Here is a 21,063-nt window from a genome sequence, read left to right as displayed (position 1 = left end):
CAGGCAGGTGCTGGAAGAGTTGGATACAGCGCCAGAAGATGGCGCTTCTATGAAAATGCCATTTTCTGAGGTGGCTGCAGACTGCAATTCGCAGCAGTGGGGCCCAGAAAGCTCAGGCCAACCGGTGGTGCGGATTCCAATCCCAGCTGCCTAGTTGTACCTGGCTGGACACAAAAATGGGGCAAAGCCTACGTCATTTGTTTTCTAATTATTTCATGAAATTCATGAAATAATAAAAAAAGGGCTTCCCTTTATTTTTGGTTCCCAGCCGGGTACAAATAGGCAACTGGGGGTTGGGGGCAGCCGTACCTGCCTGCTGTACCTGGCTAGCATACAAAAATATGGCGAAGCCACATAATTTTTTCAGGGGGCAAAAAACGTCTGCATACAGTCCTGGATGGAGTATGCTGAGCCTTGTAGTTCTGCAGCTGCTGTCTGTCTGTATGGAGAAGAGCAGACAGCAGCTGCAGAACTACAAGGCTCAGCATACTCCATCCAGGACTGTATGCAGAAGTTTTTTGCCCACCAAAAAAATGACGTGGGCTTCGCCATATTTTTGTATGCTAGCCAGGTACAGCTGGCAGCCACGGGCTGCCTCCAACCCCCAGTTGCCTATTTGTACCCGGCTGGGAACCAAAAATATAGGGAAGCCCGTTTTTTTTAATTATTTCACTTATTTCATGAAATAATTAAAAAACAAATGACGTGGGCTTCGCCCTATTTTTGTGTCCAGCCAGGTACAACTAGGCAGCTGGGGATTGGAATCCGCAGCACAGGTTAGCCCGAGGTTTCTGGGCGCCTCTGCTGCGGATTTCAGTCCGCAGCCGTCCCAGAAAATGGCGCTCTCATAGAAGCGCCATCATCTGGCGCTGTATCCAACTCTTCCAACAGCCCTGGAGCCGGGTGGCTTGTTGGGTAATCATGAGTTAATACTGGCTTTGTTTTACCAGCCAGTATTAAGCCAGAGATTCTTAATGTCAGGCACGTTTGACCCGGCCATTAAGAATCTCCAATAAAGGGTTAAAAAAAGACACCACACAGAGAAAAAATACTTTAATAGAAATAAATACACAGACACATTAGAGACTCCATCTTTATTACCCCCTGTCAGCCATCCACGATCCTGCTCTTCTGTCTGCTTTCTTTCTAGTGTAGTAGTAGTGACGATTGTAGTGAGGGGCATCACTTGGGGCTGGGGAACCTCCATCCTAACTACAATGCTCACTACAATCGGGAAGCAGCGTGCAGCCTTCACTCCGTGAGTGATCACTGCTGGCTGCTAGCGGTAACGCTGACAGACGCGTTACCATAGCAACGGTGCTCCCGGAGCCGCGGTTAGCGGTGACGTCACCGCTAACTGCGTTGCTATGGCAACGGTGATCTCCGTTAATGACCGGCTGTGTCAGCCGGTCCCTAACGGAACGGGGAGTCGACCGTGTGCTAGAGCATGTCGCCGGTACACGGCGATACACATATGTGCACCGTGTACCGGAGAGATGCACTCGCAGGTCCTACATGACGTGTCATAGTCATGTGACCAGTCTGTAGCCAATGAGATAATAGCCACGTGACTGGTCACATGGCTATTTTGACGTCACGATAGGTCCTGCTTCTCTGCTGGCAGTGCAGGTCACCGGGAGGATTCAGCGATCATCGGATGGAATAGCGGCAGGAGACAGAGTGCAGAAGGGATCGCGAGGACCGGTAAGTGTTATGGCAATGTTTATTAACTGTTTGTGTACATTTATAATGCATTTTTATGTGTTTGTGATTGCCTCCCATTCTAGCCTATACGTTCGAGTTCGGTTCGTCGAACGTTCGACGAACCGAACTCGAACGGGACCCCCGTTCGGCGAACCGGCCTCGAGCCGAACCGGGACCGGTTCGCTCATCTCTAGTTGTGAGGGAGCAAATAGGAGTCAGTATGCAACTGCAAAAAGGCTGTTTAAGTGCCGCTGTCAGTGATTGACCGCAGCATTTAGAGTTAAACAACACGGATCGGAAAAAGCTCCAGTCACTGCTGTTAGACATACAGTAGATGCTGCCTGTGTAACACAGTCAACATCTCCTTGGTTTAGAGTGGACTCAGTTCCTAACTTTCTTTATATAGCCTGTGCGTTGTCTGTGACAAAAATGTACATGACAGGTCATTAAGGGGTTAAAGTTTTTTTCCATTTAACATTTTTAAATGTTTATGAGCTTGTTCATGTTACCAATAATAAACTCAGCATTATTCTTCTTCTGCTCCAGCAAAGCCTCTCCACCGCTGATCTCAGTCTTTGTTGACTACAGCTAAAGTGTCCTCTGCAGCAAATTAATGGGCTTGATGGCTCATGCCATGTACATCAATCGAGTCATTGGTCCCAGTGATTGGTTGCAGCGGTCAGATGTGCTATAGTTGTATTCGCAACCCTGGCACCTCTCAACAAAGGCTGTGAGCAGCTGTATGAAGGTTTCGCTGAAGCGAATTCACGCTAAGACAATTACAGTCATGGCTGAAAGTGTTGGCACCCTTGAAATTGTTCCAGAAAATGAAATATTTCTTCAAGAAAATTATTGCAATTATGCATGTTTTGTCCTACACATGTTTATTTCCTTTGTGTGTATTCGAACAACACAAGAAAAAAAAAAAGGCAATTGGACATAATTTCACACAAAAGTCCAAAAATGGGCCAGTCAAAATTGTTGCCCGATCAACTTACCGTAATATTTGGTTGCACACCATTTGGAATAATAAACTGTAATCAATGACTTCCTTTAACCATCAATAAACTCCTTACACCTTTTAACTGGAATTTTGGACCACTCTTTTTGTAAACTGCTCCAGAGCTCTCTTATTTGAAGGTGCCTTCTCCCAACAGCAATTTTAAGACCTTTCCACGGGCATTCAATGGGATTTAGATCAGACCTCATTGCTGCCACTTCAGAATTCTCCAGCGTTTTGTTTCCATCCATATCTGGGGGTTTCTTGAATTATGTTTGGTGTCATTGTCCTGTTTGAAGAGAAGACCCATGACCTAGGAGACAAACCCAGCTTTCTGACACTGGGCACTACATTGCAACCAAAAATACTTTGGTAATCTTCAGATTTCATGATGCCTTGCACACAGACATGACACTCAGTGCCAGAAATTGCTAAACAACCCCAATACCTATTTGAACATCCACCATATTTGACTGTAGGTACTATGTTCTTTTCTTTTTAGACCTCATTTGGTTTTCAGTAAAAAGTAGAATAATGTGTTTACCAAAGAGCTCTATCTTGAGCTCATCTGTCCACAAGACGCATTTGCAGAAGGATTTTGGCTTACGCACATGCATTTTGGCAGATTGCACTCTATCTTTTTTATGTCTCTGTGTCAGCAGCAGGGTCCTCCTGGATCTCTTGCCATAGCGTTTCATTTCATTTAAATATCAATGTATAGTTTGCACTGACACTGATGCACCATGAGCCTGCAGGACAGCTTGAATTTCTTTGGAACTTGATTGGGGCTGCATATCTACCATCTGGACTATCTTGCGTTTCCACCTTTCATCAATTTTTCTTTGATGACCACATCCAGGGATATTAGCTACATTGTCATGAGTTGTAAACTTCTTGATTATACACACTGTGGACAAAGGAACATCAAGATCTCTGGAAATGAACTTGTAATCTTGAGATTGTTGATATTTTTCAACAATTTTGGTTCTCAAAACCTCACATAATTCTCCTCTCCTCTTTCTGTTCTCCTTTCTTAGTGCTGCACACAGAGACACACAATGCAAATATTTAGTCAACATCTCCACTTTTTATCTGGTTTCAGGTGTGATTGTCATATTGCCCACAAAATCCCATTATATCTTTGTATCTATGGCTGCCCTATTAAGGATTTATACAAAAAGGAGTCCTAAAGCAGCTTTGGGCATAAGGTCTAGCTTCAGACACTTCTCTGTAAATGTAAAGCAAGATAAAAGAAAGTACAATCAGTGCTTATGAAATGAGAACCTTTCTTGAGTTTGTACAGATACTCGATTCAAGGATGTGGATAAGAAAATCATTAAACATGAACGTGTGAACTCTTTTTGTTCAGTAATTGAAGTGCATTGACTTAAATGTCACATGGGATATGAAGTGTAATGGAATCAAATACCATTTACGTGCTCTGTCCTAACCCGGCCATAGGTTCATTTTTCTTATTTAGCGAATGCGGGAGAACATACCGTGACTGTATTCTTGTTGGTAAGATTGGCTCAGAAAGCAGGAGCCATGTGAAAGTATAGGAGATTTATAAAAGCATTTATTTATTTTACACGAGAGAGACAGTCACTAAAGTTGCATCCAAGACACGTATTAAGGTATAGGGAGGAATCGCTCCGTAACAATGGCAAATAAGCAACTAAAACGTTGCCTTTGCAATCAGATCAATTTTGCTTATCCATCCCCCCTTAATTCAACCCCCTGTATTTAAATCTTTTCTCAACCATGCTGCTGGCATTGGCTTTAATAATCTATCCTGGAGTTTACACCCGACATTTAGGGGCACTTTGCACACTGCGACATCGCAGGCCGATGCTGCGATGCCGAGTGCGATAGTCCCCGCCCCCGTCGCAGCAGCGATATGTGGTGATAGCTGGCATAGCGAAAATTATCGCTACGCCAGCTTCACACACACACTCACCTGCCGTGCGACGTCCCTGTGGCCGGCGACCCACCTCCTTGTTAAGGGGGCGGGTCGTGCGGCGTCACTGCGACGTCACACGGCAGGCGGCCAATCGGAGCGGAGGGGCGGAGATGAGCAGGATGTAAACATCCTGCCCACCTCCTTCCTTCCGCATATCCTACGGAAGCCGCAGTGACGCCGGTAGGAGATGTTCCTCGCTCCTGCGACTTCACACACAGCGATGTGTGCTGCCGCAGGAGCGAGGAACAACATCGGACCGTCGCGTCAGCGTAATTATGGATTACGCCGACGCTGCACCGATGATACGATTACGACGCTTTTGCGCTCGTTAATCGTATCATCTAGACTTTACACACTGCGATGTCGCATGCGATGCCGGATGTGCGTCACTTTCAATTTGACCCCACCGACATCGCACCTGCGATGTCGCAGTGTGCAAAGTGCCCCTTAGAGTCAGATTCCATAAATGCTGAAAGCAACCAGTTTTATTTAATTTTTTCGAATAACTTACATTTACAACATGTTTTAGGTCTGGACTAGCTATTGCTAACTGGCAATCATAGGGCAGTGATAAGTGTTTTTAGGTGCAAAATTTCAGAGACTATGTTGTACACTTTCAATTCTACATATTAAAGTGAACCTGTCAGGTGCAATATGCACTCAGGACCACAAGCAGTTCTGGGTGTATATTGCTAATCCCTGCCTGTCCCTGTATACACTCGCATAGATAAAGAGATCTTTAGAAAAAGTATCTCTAAAGAACCCATATGATATGCTAATGAGAGCAGAGACTATTCACAAGGCCGATACATCCCTTGGCTAGTCAGCCCCTTTAGCATGTTAGTACGTCCCTGTGGGCGTGCTAACATGCTGATGAATGGGCAGTGTCAGAGGATGGTCACACTCACCTCTTTGCTGCCATCGTGTCCTAGTGCTCGATTTCGGCTCAGTGCACATGATCCCGGACTTTTGATCATGTGCACTATATGGGTTTGAAGCCAGGACTCATACACCCAGCTTCATAATGCTCCGGGATAATGCGCAATGAGCCAAAATCCCGGACTCAGACACGATGGCAGCATAGAGGTGAGCACGACCATCCTCTGATGCTGCAAATTCATTTGCATGTTAGCACTTCAATAGGGGCGTGCTTACATGCAAAGGGGGCCGACTAGCCAAGGGAACTAACACCCTTGGGACTAGTCACTGGCTTCATTAGCATATCATTTGGGATCTTTAGAAATACCTTTTCTAAAGATCTCTTTATCTTTGCCACTACAGGCTAGGACAGTTAGGCAGGGATTAGTAATATGCACCCAGAACTGCTCGAAATTCTAGGTGCATATTGCACCTGACAGGTTCCCTTTAATGTAAACTCAAATAGGCTAGACATTAAAGATCATTTTTACTAAATAGAAAACCACTAGAAACATGCAAACACTAAACTACAATCACATGAATGGAAATATAGTGTTATGCTCCCAAAATAGTGCCTTCAACAAGTTACTCAATATTAACACTAGATGGTCAGTAGACTGGAATACTAATTTTAGATCTATTGATTCCAGTTCACACCTGGATATCTGCCTATTTTTGGTATGTCTTTTCATTCTCTGTTGTGTAACTAGCACGCTGTTTCCTGCTCTCACATAGTACATACCTCTTTTTGATTCGCCGCCTTTTCACCCTGTGGCTCCAAGCATCTATTCACACCTGGTATCTTTCATTTGCATTAAAGGTGTATAAATTTGGAGGTATAGGTCTATGCCAGGCCTGCACATTATTCAGCCCAACAAAGAGTTAGCTGCAGCCCAAAGACCTGTCTTACAGACGCCGCTCACTGTTTGTAATATTCCAATGTATTTGCATCTCTTAGACGCAAATACATTTTAAAACATAAGTGTCTGGACTGGCGCAGAGCAGAAGACAGCTTGTCAGCTCCTGCTCCAACATGGAAAAGTGATTATGATTAAACCATATAAAGTTTAGATGTTCTAGAAGGATTTTTCTTACCTTTTTTAGTTGAATTTCACAGCAAAAGTCTTGGTCTATAAACAGCTTACAACACAGCAAGGGGATCTCATTGTTAAAAGTTATCAGTCAGGAAAAGGGTACACAAAAATTCAAAGGCATTAGACATACTATGGAACACTGTGAAGAAGGTCATCAAGAATTGGTTTAAATTTGGCACATCTGGGATATTACCTAGAACTGTACATATTTCAAAAATTAGTGAAAAAAAAACAAGAAGAAAATTGTTCCAGGAGGCTGCCAAGAAGGCTACAGTAACATTAAAGGAGCTGCTGCAATTTCTAGCAAATGGTAGTTGTATACTGCATATGACAACAATCTCCAGTATGCTTTATATGTCTGGCCTGTTGGGTGTAGTGTCAAGATGGAAGCCTTTTCTTATAATATAATACATCCAAGCTATATTATGTCAAAACCTATATGAAGTCTGCCAAAACTATGTGGGAAATATGTTATGTCTGATGAAATCAAGGTTGAATGTTTTGACCATAATTCCAAAATGAATGTTTAGTGCATAGCCAACACTGCACATCACCAAAAGAATACTATACCCTGAGCGAATCATGGTTGAGGCAGCATGATGCTTTAGGCTGTTTTTCATCAAACGTAACTGGGGCTGTAGCCTATGTGGAAAGAATTATAAAAAACTAGAAGGTGACCCGATTCTAACACATCGGGTATTCTAGAATTTACGTATTGTGTAGTTAATGTATGATTTTTGTTTTATATACACTGTATATATATATATATATATATATATATATATATAGATGTTGTTGTGTGTAGTTACCAAGTGTTTGTGTAGGGCGCTGTTGTCTGGGTGGGGGTGTGTGAGAGCGGTGTTGTATGTGTGTTGCGTTGTGTGTTGCGTTGTTTATGGAGCGCTGTGTGTCTACAGCGTTCTGTGTGTGTGGTGCTGTGTGTGTTGCGCAGTTTGTGTGGGTGTGGAGTGCGTGTGTGTGTTTTGGGGGGAGGTATGTTTTGTGCAGTGTGTGTGTTGCGCGGTATGTGCGTATATTTATGTATGCCGCGGTGTTTGTGTGTTGGGTGTAGTTGTATACTGCATATGACAACAATCTCCAGTATGCTTTATATGTCTGGCCTGTTGGGTGTAGTGTCAAGATGGAAGCCTTTTCTTATAATATAATACATCCAAGCTATATTATGTCAAAACCTACATGAAGTCTGCCAAAACTATGTGGGAAATATGTTATGTCTGATGAAATCAAGGTTGAATGTTTTGACCATAATTCCAAAATGAATGTTTAGTGCATAGCCAACACTGCACATCACCAAAAGAATACTATACCCTGAGCGAATCATGGTTGAGGCAGCATGATGCTTTAGGCTGTTTTTCATCAAACGTAACTGGGGCTGTAGCCTATGTGGAAAGAATTATAAAAAACTAGAAGGTGACCCGATTCTAACACATCGGGTATTCTAGAATTTACGTATTGTGTAGTTAATGTATGATTTTTGTTTTATATACACTGTATATATATATATATATATATATATATATATATATATATAGATGTTGTTGTGTGTAGTTACCAAGTGTTTGTGTAGGGCGCTGTTGTCTGGGTGGGGGTGTGTGAGAGCGGTGTTGTATGTGTGTTGCGTTGTGTGTTGCGTTGTTTATGGAGCGCTGTGTGTCTACAGCGTTCTGTGTGTGTGGTGCTGTGTGTGTTGCGCAGTTTGTGTGGGTGTGGAGTGCGTGTGTGTGTTTTGGGGGGAGGTATGTTTTGTGCAGTGTGTGTGTTGCGCGGTATGTGCGTATATTTATGTATGCCGCGGTGTTTGTGTGTTGGGTGTTGTGTGTGTGCGGCGTTGTCTGTGTGTGTGTGGGTGTCTGTGTAGGGCGGTGTTTGTGGTTCCCAGTGTGTGTGTGGTGTGTTGTGCGGTGCACGTGTGGCGGTGTGTGTGTGTTTTGGGGGGAGGGGTGCACCCCCATCGTGCTCCATCCCCCATGCTGCGCACCCTCCATCGTGCTCCTTCCCCCATGCTGCGCATCCCCATCGTGCTCCATCCCCCATGCTGCACACCACCCATCGTGCTCCATCCCCCATGCTGCGCACCCCCATCGTGCTCCATCCCCCATGCTGCGCACCCCCCATCGTGCTCCATCCCCCATGCTGCGCACCCTCCATCGTGCTCCATCCCCCATGCTGCGCACCCCTCATCGTGCTCCATCCCCCATGCTGCGCACCCCTCATCGTGCTCCATCCCCCATGCTGCGCACCTCCCATCGTGTTCAATCCCCCATGCTGCACACCCCCCATCGTGCTCCATCCCACATGCTGCGCACCCCACATCGTGCTTCATCCCCCATGCTGCGCACCCCCCATCGTGCTCCATCCCCCATGCTGCGCACCCCCTATTGTACTCAATCCTCCATGCTGCGCACCCCCCATCGTGCTCCATCCTCCATGCTGCACCCCCCCATTGTGCTCCATCCTTCATGCTGCGCACCCCCCATCGTGCTCCATCCCCCATGCTGCGCACCCCTCATCGTGCTCCATCCCCCATGCTGCGCACCCCTCATCGTGCTCCATCCCCCATGCTGCGCACCTCCCATCGTGTTCCATCCCCCATGCTGCGCACCCCCCATCGTGCTCCATCCCCCATGCTGCGCACCCCCATCGTGCTTCATCCCCCATGCTGCGCACCCCCCATCATGCTCCATCCCCCATGCTGCGCACCCCCTATTGTACTCCATCCGACATGCTGCGCACCCCCCATCGTGCTCCATCCCCTATGCTGTGCACCACCCATCGTGCTCCATCCCCCATGCTGCACACCCCCCATCGTGCTCCATCCTCCATGCTGCACACCCCCCATTGTGCTCCATCCTCCATGCTGCACACCCCCCATCATGCTCCATCCCCCATGCTGCGCACCCCTCATCGTGCTCCATCCCCCATGCTGCGCACCCCTCATCGTGCTCCATCCCCCATGCTGTGCACCTCCCATCGTGCTCCATCCCCATGCTGCGCACCCCCATCGTGCTCCATCCCCCATGCTGCGCACCCCCCATCGTGCTTCCTCCCCCATGCTGCGCCCCCCCATCGTGCTCCATACCCCATGCTGCGCACCCCCTATCGTACTCCAACCCCCATGCTGCGCACCCCACATCGTGCTCCATCAGACATGCTGTGCACACCCCATCGTGCTCCATCCGACATGCTGCGCACCCCCCATCGTGCTCCATCCCCCATGCTGCGCACCCCCCATCGTGCTCCATCCCCCATGCTGCACACATCCCATCGTGCTCCATCCTCCATGCTGCACACCCCCCATTGTGCTCCATCCCCCATGCTGCGCACCCCCCATCATGCTCCATCTGACATGCTGCGCACCCCCCATCGTGCTCCATCCGACATGCTGCGCACCCCCCATCGTGCTCCATCCCCCATGCTGCGCACCCCCCCATCATGCTCCATCCCCCATGCTGCACACCCCCCATCGTGCTCCATCCTCAATGCTGCACACCCCCCATTGTGCTCCATCCTCCATGCTGCACGCCCCCATCGTGCTCCATCCTCCATGCTGCACACACCCCATCGTGCTCCATCCCCCATGCTGGGGCCGCCGGGGGCGGGACCGAGCGTGGCAACGTGTGCCGGGGGCGGGGCTGAACGGGCGAGGCGTCAGCGTATGTCGGCTCCCTGCACATGTGTACCGGGAGCCGGTGTACGCTGGTAACCATGATACACATCGGGTAACTAAGGGAAGCGCTTCCTATAGTTATGCAATGTGTATCATGGTTGCCAGCGTACACCTGCTCAGTCACGATCCCAGTGGGGCCGAGCGTGCCAACGTGTGGCGGGGGCGAGCGGCCGAGGCGTCAGTGTATGCCAGCTCCCGGCACATGTGTACTGGGAGCCGGTGTACGCAGGAGCGGTGCTGAACGGGCGAGGCGTCAGCGTATGCCGGCTCCCTGCACATGTGTACCGGGAGCCAGTGTACGCTGGAGCGGGGCTGAGCGGGTGAGGCGTCAGCGTATGCCGGCTCCCTGCACATGTGTACCGGGAGCCGGTGTACGCTGGAGCGGGGCTGAGCGGGCGAGGCGTCAGCATATGCCGGCTCCCTGCACATGTGTACAGGGAGCCGGTGTACGCTGGAGCGGGCGATGCGTGCGGAGGGCCGGGGCGAGTGGCTAATCCATGTGGGGGGCGGAACCAGGCCGAGCCCAGCAGCCAATCCGACAGTTGTCACTCTAACGACACTGTCACGGTGACACTGTCACGGTAACACAATTTTGGAGCAAGACAGACAGACAGACAGAATAAGGCAAAGTTCACACTTCCGTTATTTTGCATCAGTCACATTCGTTGCTTGACGCATGTGACTGATGTATTGTACAACGGATGACAACGGTGACAAAGAAAAGAATTTCTTTGTCGGACTCCGTTGTGTGCGGGGGGCGGAGTTCGGGGGGCGGAGTTTGGGGGGCGGAGTTCGGGGGCGGAGCTGAGGACGTCAGTGCCGCGGTCTGCATAGCTGGGGACAGGTGAGTGAGTGTGTGTGTGTGTGTGTCTACATGCGTGTGTACATGCGGAGTGCGGGAGGGGGTGGAGCGCGAGGGGGCGGAGCCGAGCGGAGCCGTGGAGCTGAGGACGTCAGTGCCGCGGGGACTGCAGGGCTGGGGACAAGTGAGTGAGTGTGTGTGAGTGTGTGTGTAAGTGTGAGTGTGTGTGTGTGAGTTTGTGTGTACACATGCGGAGTGCGGGAGGGGGCGGAGCCGAGTGGTGAAGTGTCGGCCTCCTTGCACACTGTATCCAGGGTAAATATTGGGTAAAAGCAAAGCACTTTTTGCTTGGTTACCCGATTTTTATCTTGGATACCAGCTTAGCGCGGGCTCCCTACACCCGTAACCACTGTAAATATCGGGTAACTAACCAAAGCGCATTGCTTGGTTACCCGATGTTTATCCTGGTTACAGGGGCAGGGAACCAGAGAGCGCATGCGCAGCGAAATCCTACGGATCGCGCTGCTCAAAAAACGTTATATGCTGCATTGCTCCCGCCCGGCGGTCAGTTAAAAAACGACTGACCGTGACGCAGCGGATGCAACGCAGCATCATCAGTCACAATCCGTCACTAATAGAAGCCTATGGGCAAAAACAGGATTCCTGCAAAATATTTTGCAGGATACCGTAATTCCTCAAGGCTACGGATTGTGACTGATGCAAAACAACGGAAGTGTGAACTTAGCCTAAGGCAATTATATATATTGTGAGGTATTATAAGCAAAAAACTCCTAAAATTACCAATTTTATTTTTATATACGTCTTAAAAGGGAATATCCCAACATTAATTTATAATATTGCCAAAAAAGTACAGGGGAGGGGCCTGACCCTTAATTCACCCTATAGATTGCCCCTTCCTTGCCGCGGAGGTCGGCGCCCTAGAGGCCTGCGCAATTGGCGCCCCCGCTCAACGAAGACTATCCCTCCGGGCCCTAAATGACCCTAACAAATTCGGTGATAGTACTACGAGGATTGATTTACAATATTTGAACCAACAATAATGACACAAATATGCATAAAAATAGATACACTGTCACCAATATAATTAGACCAGAAACAGACTTATCTCTCCTCCCCCCCCCCCCCCCCGTCTGTAACTTTGGACATGTGCCGATTTTTATACTGGGATGTTACCAGCATCCTAAGGGTGGCCGCCCTGACTTGATACGTCCTGACGATGACGCTATATCTCCCCCCACTCCGGGCAAATAACATCGGTATTCATAAAAGGGCTCCTACCCTCACTCAAGATGGCCGCGCGCGCTTCGCATGCCCTGTGCTGCCTTGCATGCGCGCGCGCACTGAGGAGCTCCGATCGGCAGGAAGTGACGTTCCCCTTGTGAACGTCACTTCCGCCGGGAGACCCGGAAGTGACGCGCGCGTGACAGGCACAGTCACGGCGCATGCGGCAATCAGACGGCGGCGGTCTGCAAACAATCATGATGAATATAAATAGATGGGATACACCAGATAGGGTCACACCGCCCCCCGAGGAAGCAACTAAGCGAAACGCGTCGGGGCGTTTCTCCCCCTCTTTACTGGACCCTGGACACGGCTACTGCATAGGAACCTGATATGGGTAAGCTGTTGCTCTAACCCCTGCACAACCCATGGGCTTTTCCCTGTGCCTCTAGACATAATTGGTAGGCCATACAATGTGACTTTTCCCTTTGGGGTGTGCGGTACATTCACCTATGCAGAATACTTGATTAACGCTGTCCGGGCCCTTGGAAGGGTGATCTCTGATTGTTCTTTAACCCTTCACCTTCTTATATTTGATAACCTGTTTTTTATTAACAGTACCCCTGCTTTGTATGTGGAATTTTGTAATAAATACCTGTTTATCTATATGGGTGTACTAGTTATTAATTTTCCTTCTGGAATTATGCTTGGCCATATAAAACTCAGTTCTCTATATTTATTCATTGCTATTTTGAGTGGCCCTCTATCTTGCATTGATTTTCCATCTGTCACCTTATCTTTTTGTTCAGAAACAGTGATGGGGTGCAATGACCCAGAGGAAAACCATTCAAAGATGAACTAGTGGTTCAAAACCAAAAAACCGCCCGACGCGTTTGCCCTCATCCATATGAGGTTCTTCAGGGGTGGAAAATTTAGTCAGTTCAAAATTACCACAATAGAAAATCAAATGTTGGTAGTCCCGTTTCACACTGAGAACCAATTGCCCCCACAAAAACATACACCGTCCCAACAAACATGAGATAGACCTGTCGACTCACACCTGTCAGGTTAAAGAGTCCACCAGGATGTTCAATTGCATATATAATGCTGGGACAGGGAGCAAAAAACAACAACAATAGTTCAAATATACAGCATTAAATACTTAGCTTAAGCCTCAGTGTGTAATAGATAAGGACAATCTCCACTGGACTCCCTAGATAAAGAGCAGGTCCATTATCCCCATATCAGCAGCAAATATGTTCCTCTGTCTGCCATCCTCCGGTCTAGAGGCAACCACAGTGCTATGATGCAAATTCAATAGGGGAGAGAGGAAGCCCGCATATTGTTCACCTTTTTATAAAAGTACCTAAACACCCTCTCACCTGTGATGAGGCCAATGGTTAACCCCTTCTGGCTCGTGCACTGGGGGCACACGCTCAGGCGGATTGCAAAAGCCCTGGAGCCACTACTTCCGCATCTCCACGTGCCGCGGTCACGTGATCGGGATTCCCCGATGACGTCAATCGCGCACGCGCCGCAACTCCCGCCCACTGCCAACCAACAGATCGGAGGGAGAGGATGCGGTCACGTGAGCGGGTTACCCCATGACGCGCACACCGCGCGTGCGCATCCCATGCGTCCCACAATGGAACGCTAATGGAGATCTGCACCACCAGCCACGCCCCCTCCTCTCTCCAGCAGACAGAGAGAGGAGAGAAGAAACTCTAGATAAAGGAGTGTGCTGGGGACAAGACATTCTTATATATAATGTAAACAACTCAGATCAACCATTAAAGAGGGGATAAGAGGATTAAGGTGAGACAATAGAAAGGATTGTTTCTTTTTACAAAATGGAGTCCCTATCCCATTAAAGATCACTATGATAGGAATTAGATAACAAAATTATAAAACCCAATATTAGGTGAATAGTCAAAGCCAGATCCTTTGCGGAATAATAGGCATGGCAGGAAAATAGGGGCTAGACAGAATAGGGCAGATCTAAGGGCAAAAACAGAGGGGGACAGCCCATTTAACACTGTTGGACTAGTAGGCATGCAAGGAGGGAAGCATTATAAAAAGCATCCAAAATGTAATTGTTCATTAAGTCCAGATGGACTCACAGTACAAAGCCTGTGAATCCATCGGGCCTCCTTCTGCAGGATGAGTCTGTCCCAATTCCCGCCCCTACCCGGCGGCGGGACAACCTCGATGGCATTAAAGGTAAAGCCATCCAATCCACCTCCATGCTCCATCCTAACATGCCTTGATATTGGAGTATCCCTGGCATTCCTTATATCTCCAATATGGTCTCCTATTCGTTTCTTAAATTCGCGTTTAGTTTTCCCTACGTATTCCTTCCCACAATCACACCTAAAGCGGTAGATCACACCCACCGTGGTGCAATTAGCAAATTGTCTATTGAAGTATGTTCTCCCTGTTACTTCACTGAGGAACCGATCTCCCCGTTTGACAAATCTACAAAAAATGCATCTCCCGCACCTAAAAGTGCCCACTTTTCTGGTGTCCAGCCAGGTTGATCCAGATGGAAAGCTATAATCGCTATGGACCAACCTGTCTCTGATGGTTCTACCTCGTCTAAATGTGATAGAGGGGGAGGGAGATATAACGTCTGCAAGGACCGGATCTGCCTTCAGGATATCCCAATATTTTCCAAGAATCCTGCGAACATCCTCCGACCGGTCATCAAAATTTCCGATAATCCTCATCACTTGTGTGGTGTCCCTAGTCTTTGTCTGCAAGGTGGTACTTCTTGGTGTCATGACCGCGTTCTTGTATGCTGCACTTAATACCTGTTCAGGGTAACCCCTGTGAAGGAACCTCCTCTTGAGATCACTCGCTTGATGGTAAAAATCAGCATTAGAGGAACAGTTCCTTCTCATCCGAAGGTATTGCCCTCTCGGTATTCCTCTCCTAAGACTCAGGGGGTGGTGGCTCTGCCAGTGGAGAAAGCTGTTAGTTGACGTGGGTTTACGAAAAGTCCTGGTTTGAATCTTGCCCTGGGCATCCCTAAAGATTGATATATCCAAAAAATCAATCTTGTCTTTTTGGAAATCTGATGTAAACCTCAAACCCAAATTATTCTTGTTTAGATCTCCCACGAATCTCCTAAACTGTGCTTCTCCACCCGACCACAGCACCAGCACGTCATCAATATAACGCCCCCAGAATGTTATATGGGGGCTCCACCAGGACGTATCCTCTCCAAACACGATGGTATCCTCCCACCAGCCCAGGTAAAGGTTAGCGTAAGTGGGAGCACATGGGCTCCCCATCGCTGTACCCCTGAGCTGGTGGAAAAATTTCCCATCGAATCTGAAGACATTGTGTTTAAGGACAAAGTCCAGGATGGCTATGATGAACTGATTGTGTGCAGAGAACTGTGTGCCTCTTGTGCTGAGGAAGTACTCCACCGCAGTAACCCCCAGATCATGCGGGATGCAGCTATAGAGGGTCTCCACATCAATTGAGGCAAAGGAGACATTGTCCTCTATAGCTACATCCTCCAATTTCAAAAGCAGATCCGAAGTGTCACGCAAGTATGAAGGTAGCGCTGTGACAAAACCCCTCAACACCCTGTCAACATAGATGCTGCTATTTTGTGTAAAGGAGTCGACCCCCGACACTATCGGGCGCCCACGTAGGGGGTCGACCCCTTTATGCACCTTGGGTAGGGAGTAGAAAACCGGTAAAACCGGAAATTTAGAGTACATAAAGTCCATTTCATTTTTTGAAATCAGTCTCCGAGACTGGGCCTCCTCAAGTAGTGAATGGAGTTCCTGGTTAAACCCTACAGTCGGGTCTCTCCTAATGACTCCATATGTATCCCTATTATCCAAAATGTCACAGCACATCCTCCTATACTGGTTGTGGGTCATAACCACCAGGTTTCCACCCTTATCGGATGGCTTTATGACGATTGCATCATCCTTCATTAGGGTTTCCAATGCCTCCCTCTCCTCACCCCTCAGATTGCCTCTAGGGGTCCAATCCCTTTTCTTAAGTTGACCAAGTTCGTCCGTCACCAATTTAGTGAATATATCGATACTAGTCACCTCAGAACTTGGTGGCATTTTTTGACTTTTGGGTCTTAAGTCTGTGAAAGGACCATGTCCCGGGACTGCAAGACTCTCGCTCCAAAGGTCACTTAGAGTCCTAAAGTCCGGGAGATCCTCCTCAGATATCCCCAGTCTCAGGCATTCCTGTTTGTCATTACATTTAAAGAAACGCCTCCACTTGAGTTTCCGTGAAAAGAGGTTAACATCCTTTATCCAACCAAACTCATCAAATGAGCTTGTAGGGACGAACGAGAGACCCCTAGATAAAACTTGGCGCTCAAAAGGGGTAAGGCAACGAGAAGTCAGATTAATGATGCAATCGTCATCTCCAGAACTTATCTGTAATTTACTCTTGCAGAGTTGTTCCGTAGATTGTAAAAGTTCTGATGGGTTCTCTGCTCTAAAAAAGAGGAAGAGGGCACACCCGAGGCTGAGGCTGTAGAGGAGGAGGTATGAGGGAAAGGTGAAGAATCCACTCTTTGCCCTGTGTTTTTCCTTGTGAATTTTCCCCATCTTCCCTTTTTCGATGTACCACTAGTTTGATAACTAGATTTAAGTCTAGCTCCCCTCTCAATGTCTGCAGATGCCGTGTCAGACTTCTCAGTATCGGACGTATCTGTATCTGATGTAGAGCTGTCTCTTGGAATCTCAACAGGGTCACCCTGGAGCACAGGGTAAACCCTACCCTCCCTAAACTCCAGTAGATCCCTGCTGAACTGCTTTTGCTTGCGATCCTTGATGGAATTCTGAAATTTTTCTATTTCAAACTGCAAAGCAGCTTCCTTTCTTGGGAAGTCTACGTCGGTTTTGAATTTGAGAGCCTCCTCAGTTAGTGAGGTTAACCTCCTTGAGGTATAATCAAATATGCTCCTCTCCTCCTTAAGGAGCACACCCATCAAACGTAAAGAACTCTCCGTCAATTCCTTCTCCCAGGCTATCACTAATTCCGGGGATCTAGATCGTTTGGAAGGAGTGAGGTTAATTCTTAAGCCCCTGGGAACAATCTTGTTTTTAATATAGTTCTCCAGGGACTGTATCTCCCACCAAGATTTTAAATTATCCTTATAACAGCCTGTAAGTTCTTGGAAGATGTTCCTAATATTTGAGGTTCTTGGTGTGTCAATACCAGTCACACAGTCAGAAAAGGCATCCCTTGCCTCCAATGCCCATTGCTCCCGGTTCACAGGCCCTGACAAAAATCCTGCCATCAGTTGTGTAAATTTTAATCAAGAAAGATAGCTTAGAAGTAAAATCGTGAAAAATTATAAGCAGACGTTATATCTCCCTCCCCCTCTATCACATTTAGACGAGGTAGAACCATCAGAGACAGGTTGGTCCATAGCGATTATAGCTTTCCATCTGGATCAACCTGGCTGGACACCAGAAAAGTGGGCACTTTTAGGTGCGGGAGATGCATTTTTTGTAGATTTGTCAAACGGGGAGATCGGTTCCTCAGTGAAGTAACAGGGAGAACATACTTCAATAGACAATTTGCTAATTGCACCACGGTGGGTGTGATCTACCGCTTTAGGTGTGATTGTGGGAAGGAATACGTAGGGAAAACTAAACGCGAATTTAAGAAACGAATAGGAGACCATATTGGAGATATAAGGAATGCCAGGGATACTCCAATATCAAGGCATGTTAGGATGGAGCATGGAGGTGGATTGGATGGCTTTACCTTTAATGCCATCGAGGTTGTCCCGCCGCCGGGTAGGGGCGGGAATTGGGACAGACTCATCCTGCAGAAGGAGGCCCGATGGATTCACAGGCTTTGTACTGTGAGTCCATCTGGACTTAATGAACAATTACATTTTGGATGCTTTTTATAATGCTTCCCTCCTTGCATGCCTACTAGTCCAACAGTGTTAAATGGGCTGTCCCCCTCTGTTTTTGCCCTTAGATCTGCCCTATTCTGTCTAGCCCCTATTTTCCTGCCATGCCTATTATTCCGCAAAGGATCTGGCTTTGACTATTCACCTAATATTGGGTTTTATAATTTTGTTATCTAATTCCTATCATAGTGATCTTTAATGGGATAGGGACTCCATTTTGTAAAAAGAAACAATCCTTTCTATTGTCTCACCTTAATCCTCTTATCCCCTCTTTAATGGTTGATCTGAGTTGTTTACATTATATATAAGAATGTCTTGTCCGCAGCACACTCCTTTATCTAGAGTTTCTTCTCTCCTCTCTCTGTCTGCTGGAGAGAGGAGGGGGCGTGGCTGGTGGTGCAGATCTCCATTAGCGTTCCATTGTGGGACGCATGGGATGCGCACGCGCGGGTGCGCGTCATGGGGTAACCCGCTCACGTGACCGCATCCTCTCCCTCCGATCTGTTGGTTGGCAGTGGGCGGGAGTTGCGGCGCTGTGCGCGATTGACGTCATCGGGGAATCCCGATCACGTGACCGCGGCACGTGGAGATGCGGAAGTAGTGGCTCCAGGGCTTTTGCAATCCGCCTGAGCGTGTGCCCCCAGTGCACGAGCCAGAAGGGGTTAACCATTGGCCTCATCACAGGTGAGAGGGTGTTTAGGTACTTTTATAAAAAGGTGAACAATATGCGGGCTTCCTCTCTCCCCTATTGAATTTGCATCATAGCACTGTGGTTGCCTCTAGACCGGAGGATGGCAGACAGAGGAACATATTTGCTGCTGATATGGGGATAATGGACCTGCTCTTTATCTAGGGAGTCCAGTGGAGATTGTCCTTATCTATTACACACTGAGGCTTAAGCTAAGTATTTAATGCTGTATATTTGAACTATTGTTGTTGTTTTTTGCTCCCTGTCCCAGCATTATATATGCAATTGAACATCCTGGTGGACTCTTTAACCTGACAGGTGTGAGTCGACAGGTCTATCTCATGTTTGTTGGGACGGTGTATGTTTTTGTGGGGGCAATTGGTTCTCAGTGTGAAACGGGACTACCAACATTTGATTTTCTATTGTGGTAATTTTGAACTGACTAAATTTTCCACCCCTGAAGAACCTCATATGGATGAGGGGAAACGCGTCGGGCGTTTTTTTGGTTTTGAACCACTAGTTCATCTTTGAATGGTTTTCCTCTGGGTCATTGCACCCCATCACTGTTTCTGGTCTAATTATATTGGTGACAGTGTATCTATTTTTATGCATATTTGTGTCATTATTGTTGGTTCAAATATTGTAAATCAATCCTCGTAGTACTATCACCGAATTTGTTAGGGTCATTTAGGGCCCGGAGGGATAGTCTTCGTTGAGCGGGGGCGCCAATTGCGCAGGCCTCTAGGGCGCCGACCTCCGCGGCAAGGAAGGGGCAATCTATAGGGTGAATTAAGGGTCAGGCCCCTCCCCTGTACTTTTTTGGCAATATTATAAATTAATGTTGGGATATTCCCTTTTAAGACGTATATAAAAATAAAATTGGTAATTTTAGGAGTTTTTTGCTTATAATTTTTCACGATTTTACTTCTAAGCTATCTTTCTTGATTAAAATATATTGTGAGGTAGCGACCACCAATGTGGTAAATGGTCGCTATATGTCACAGTGGAGAAGGTACCTGCGATATCTAAACGGAAGAGGTTGCTATGGGACTTGTAGTCCACAAAGGATTCTTGCTGCACATAAGGGTCAGGTTCCCTTTAATAATCCCAAGGTGCTGTGCAGGGCTGAGAATCACAGACCTCCACCTGTGGGTGTAGCTCGAGGGGTTAAAGCAATCCAGTCTCAGAACCTGGGTGGAGTGTGTCTAGGGCAGTCTAGTTAGAGACTAGCTCTAGACTTCCAGCGTGTGTGCTGGGAGAGAGTGAGAGCAGAGCCGAGAGCTCTGCATGGAGCAACCTGTGTGGAGGCTGAGCACAGGGCTCCAATATTAAGTCCGAGTCGAGACTGAGGTGAGTGCAGCCAGACCAGGGCTGTAGGGCCGAACCTCTCCTGGAGGAGACACAGACCCAGTGGTCTGCAGAGGGCCCTGGGGCCGAGAAGGAACCTCAGCTAGAGGTGTCTTCTGGCAGGTGTCAGAGAGTGAGGAAAGTGGTTAAACTTCCTCTATGAACTTGTAATAGAGTCTGCTCTGTAAGCTGCAGAGGATGAAGCCTGGAAAAGCTCCAGGTTTGCGTGGAGCGATTATAAGTCTGTGAGTCCTCCTGGAACAGCCGAACGGGGCACCGTAAGACCGTCTCCTACGGCAAGGGGTGCCTGTGTGACGGGGACCCGTATGGACGGTGCATAACCCGGCTGTGTTCCGGGTGACTTTACATGTACAGCAAGGACAATAAAGCTGTTTGGATCGGACTATTTGAGTCACGGGGTCTTTGTAGTCCTGGGGGACCCCCACCCCGCTACATTATAGATACCATTCTAAGATAAATTTAAAAAAAAATAATTTTCAGGCCTTTCTTAAAAAACTGATGAAGAATGAAATAATAGTTTCAGGATTAAAGTTTTGTAATGACTAACCAGAGCCCAGACCTGAATCCAAATAAGAATCTGTGGGTTGACCTGAAGGCCCTGTATACAGGTAATTTGCTCTAAATGTGACAGGTTTGGAGCTACTGCATGGAAGAGCAGACAAAGCCTTACTATTATAGATGCGCCATG

Source organism: Anomaloglossus baeobatrachus, chromosome 2 (genome assembly GCF_048569485.1).
Source record: "Anomaloglossus baeobatrachus isolate aAnoBae1 chromosome 2, aAnoBae1.hap1, whole genome shotgun sequence".
Classification (NCBI taxonomy): domain Eukaryota; kingdom Metazoa; phylum Chordata; class Amphibia; order Anura; family Aromobatidae; genus Anomaloglossus; species Anomaloglossus baeobatrachus.
Note: the sequence above shows the minus strand (reverse complement) of the source record.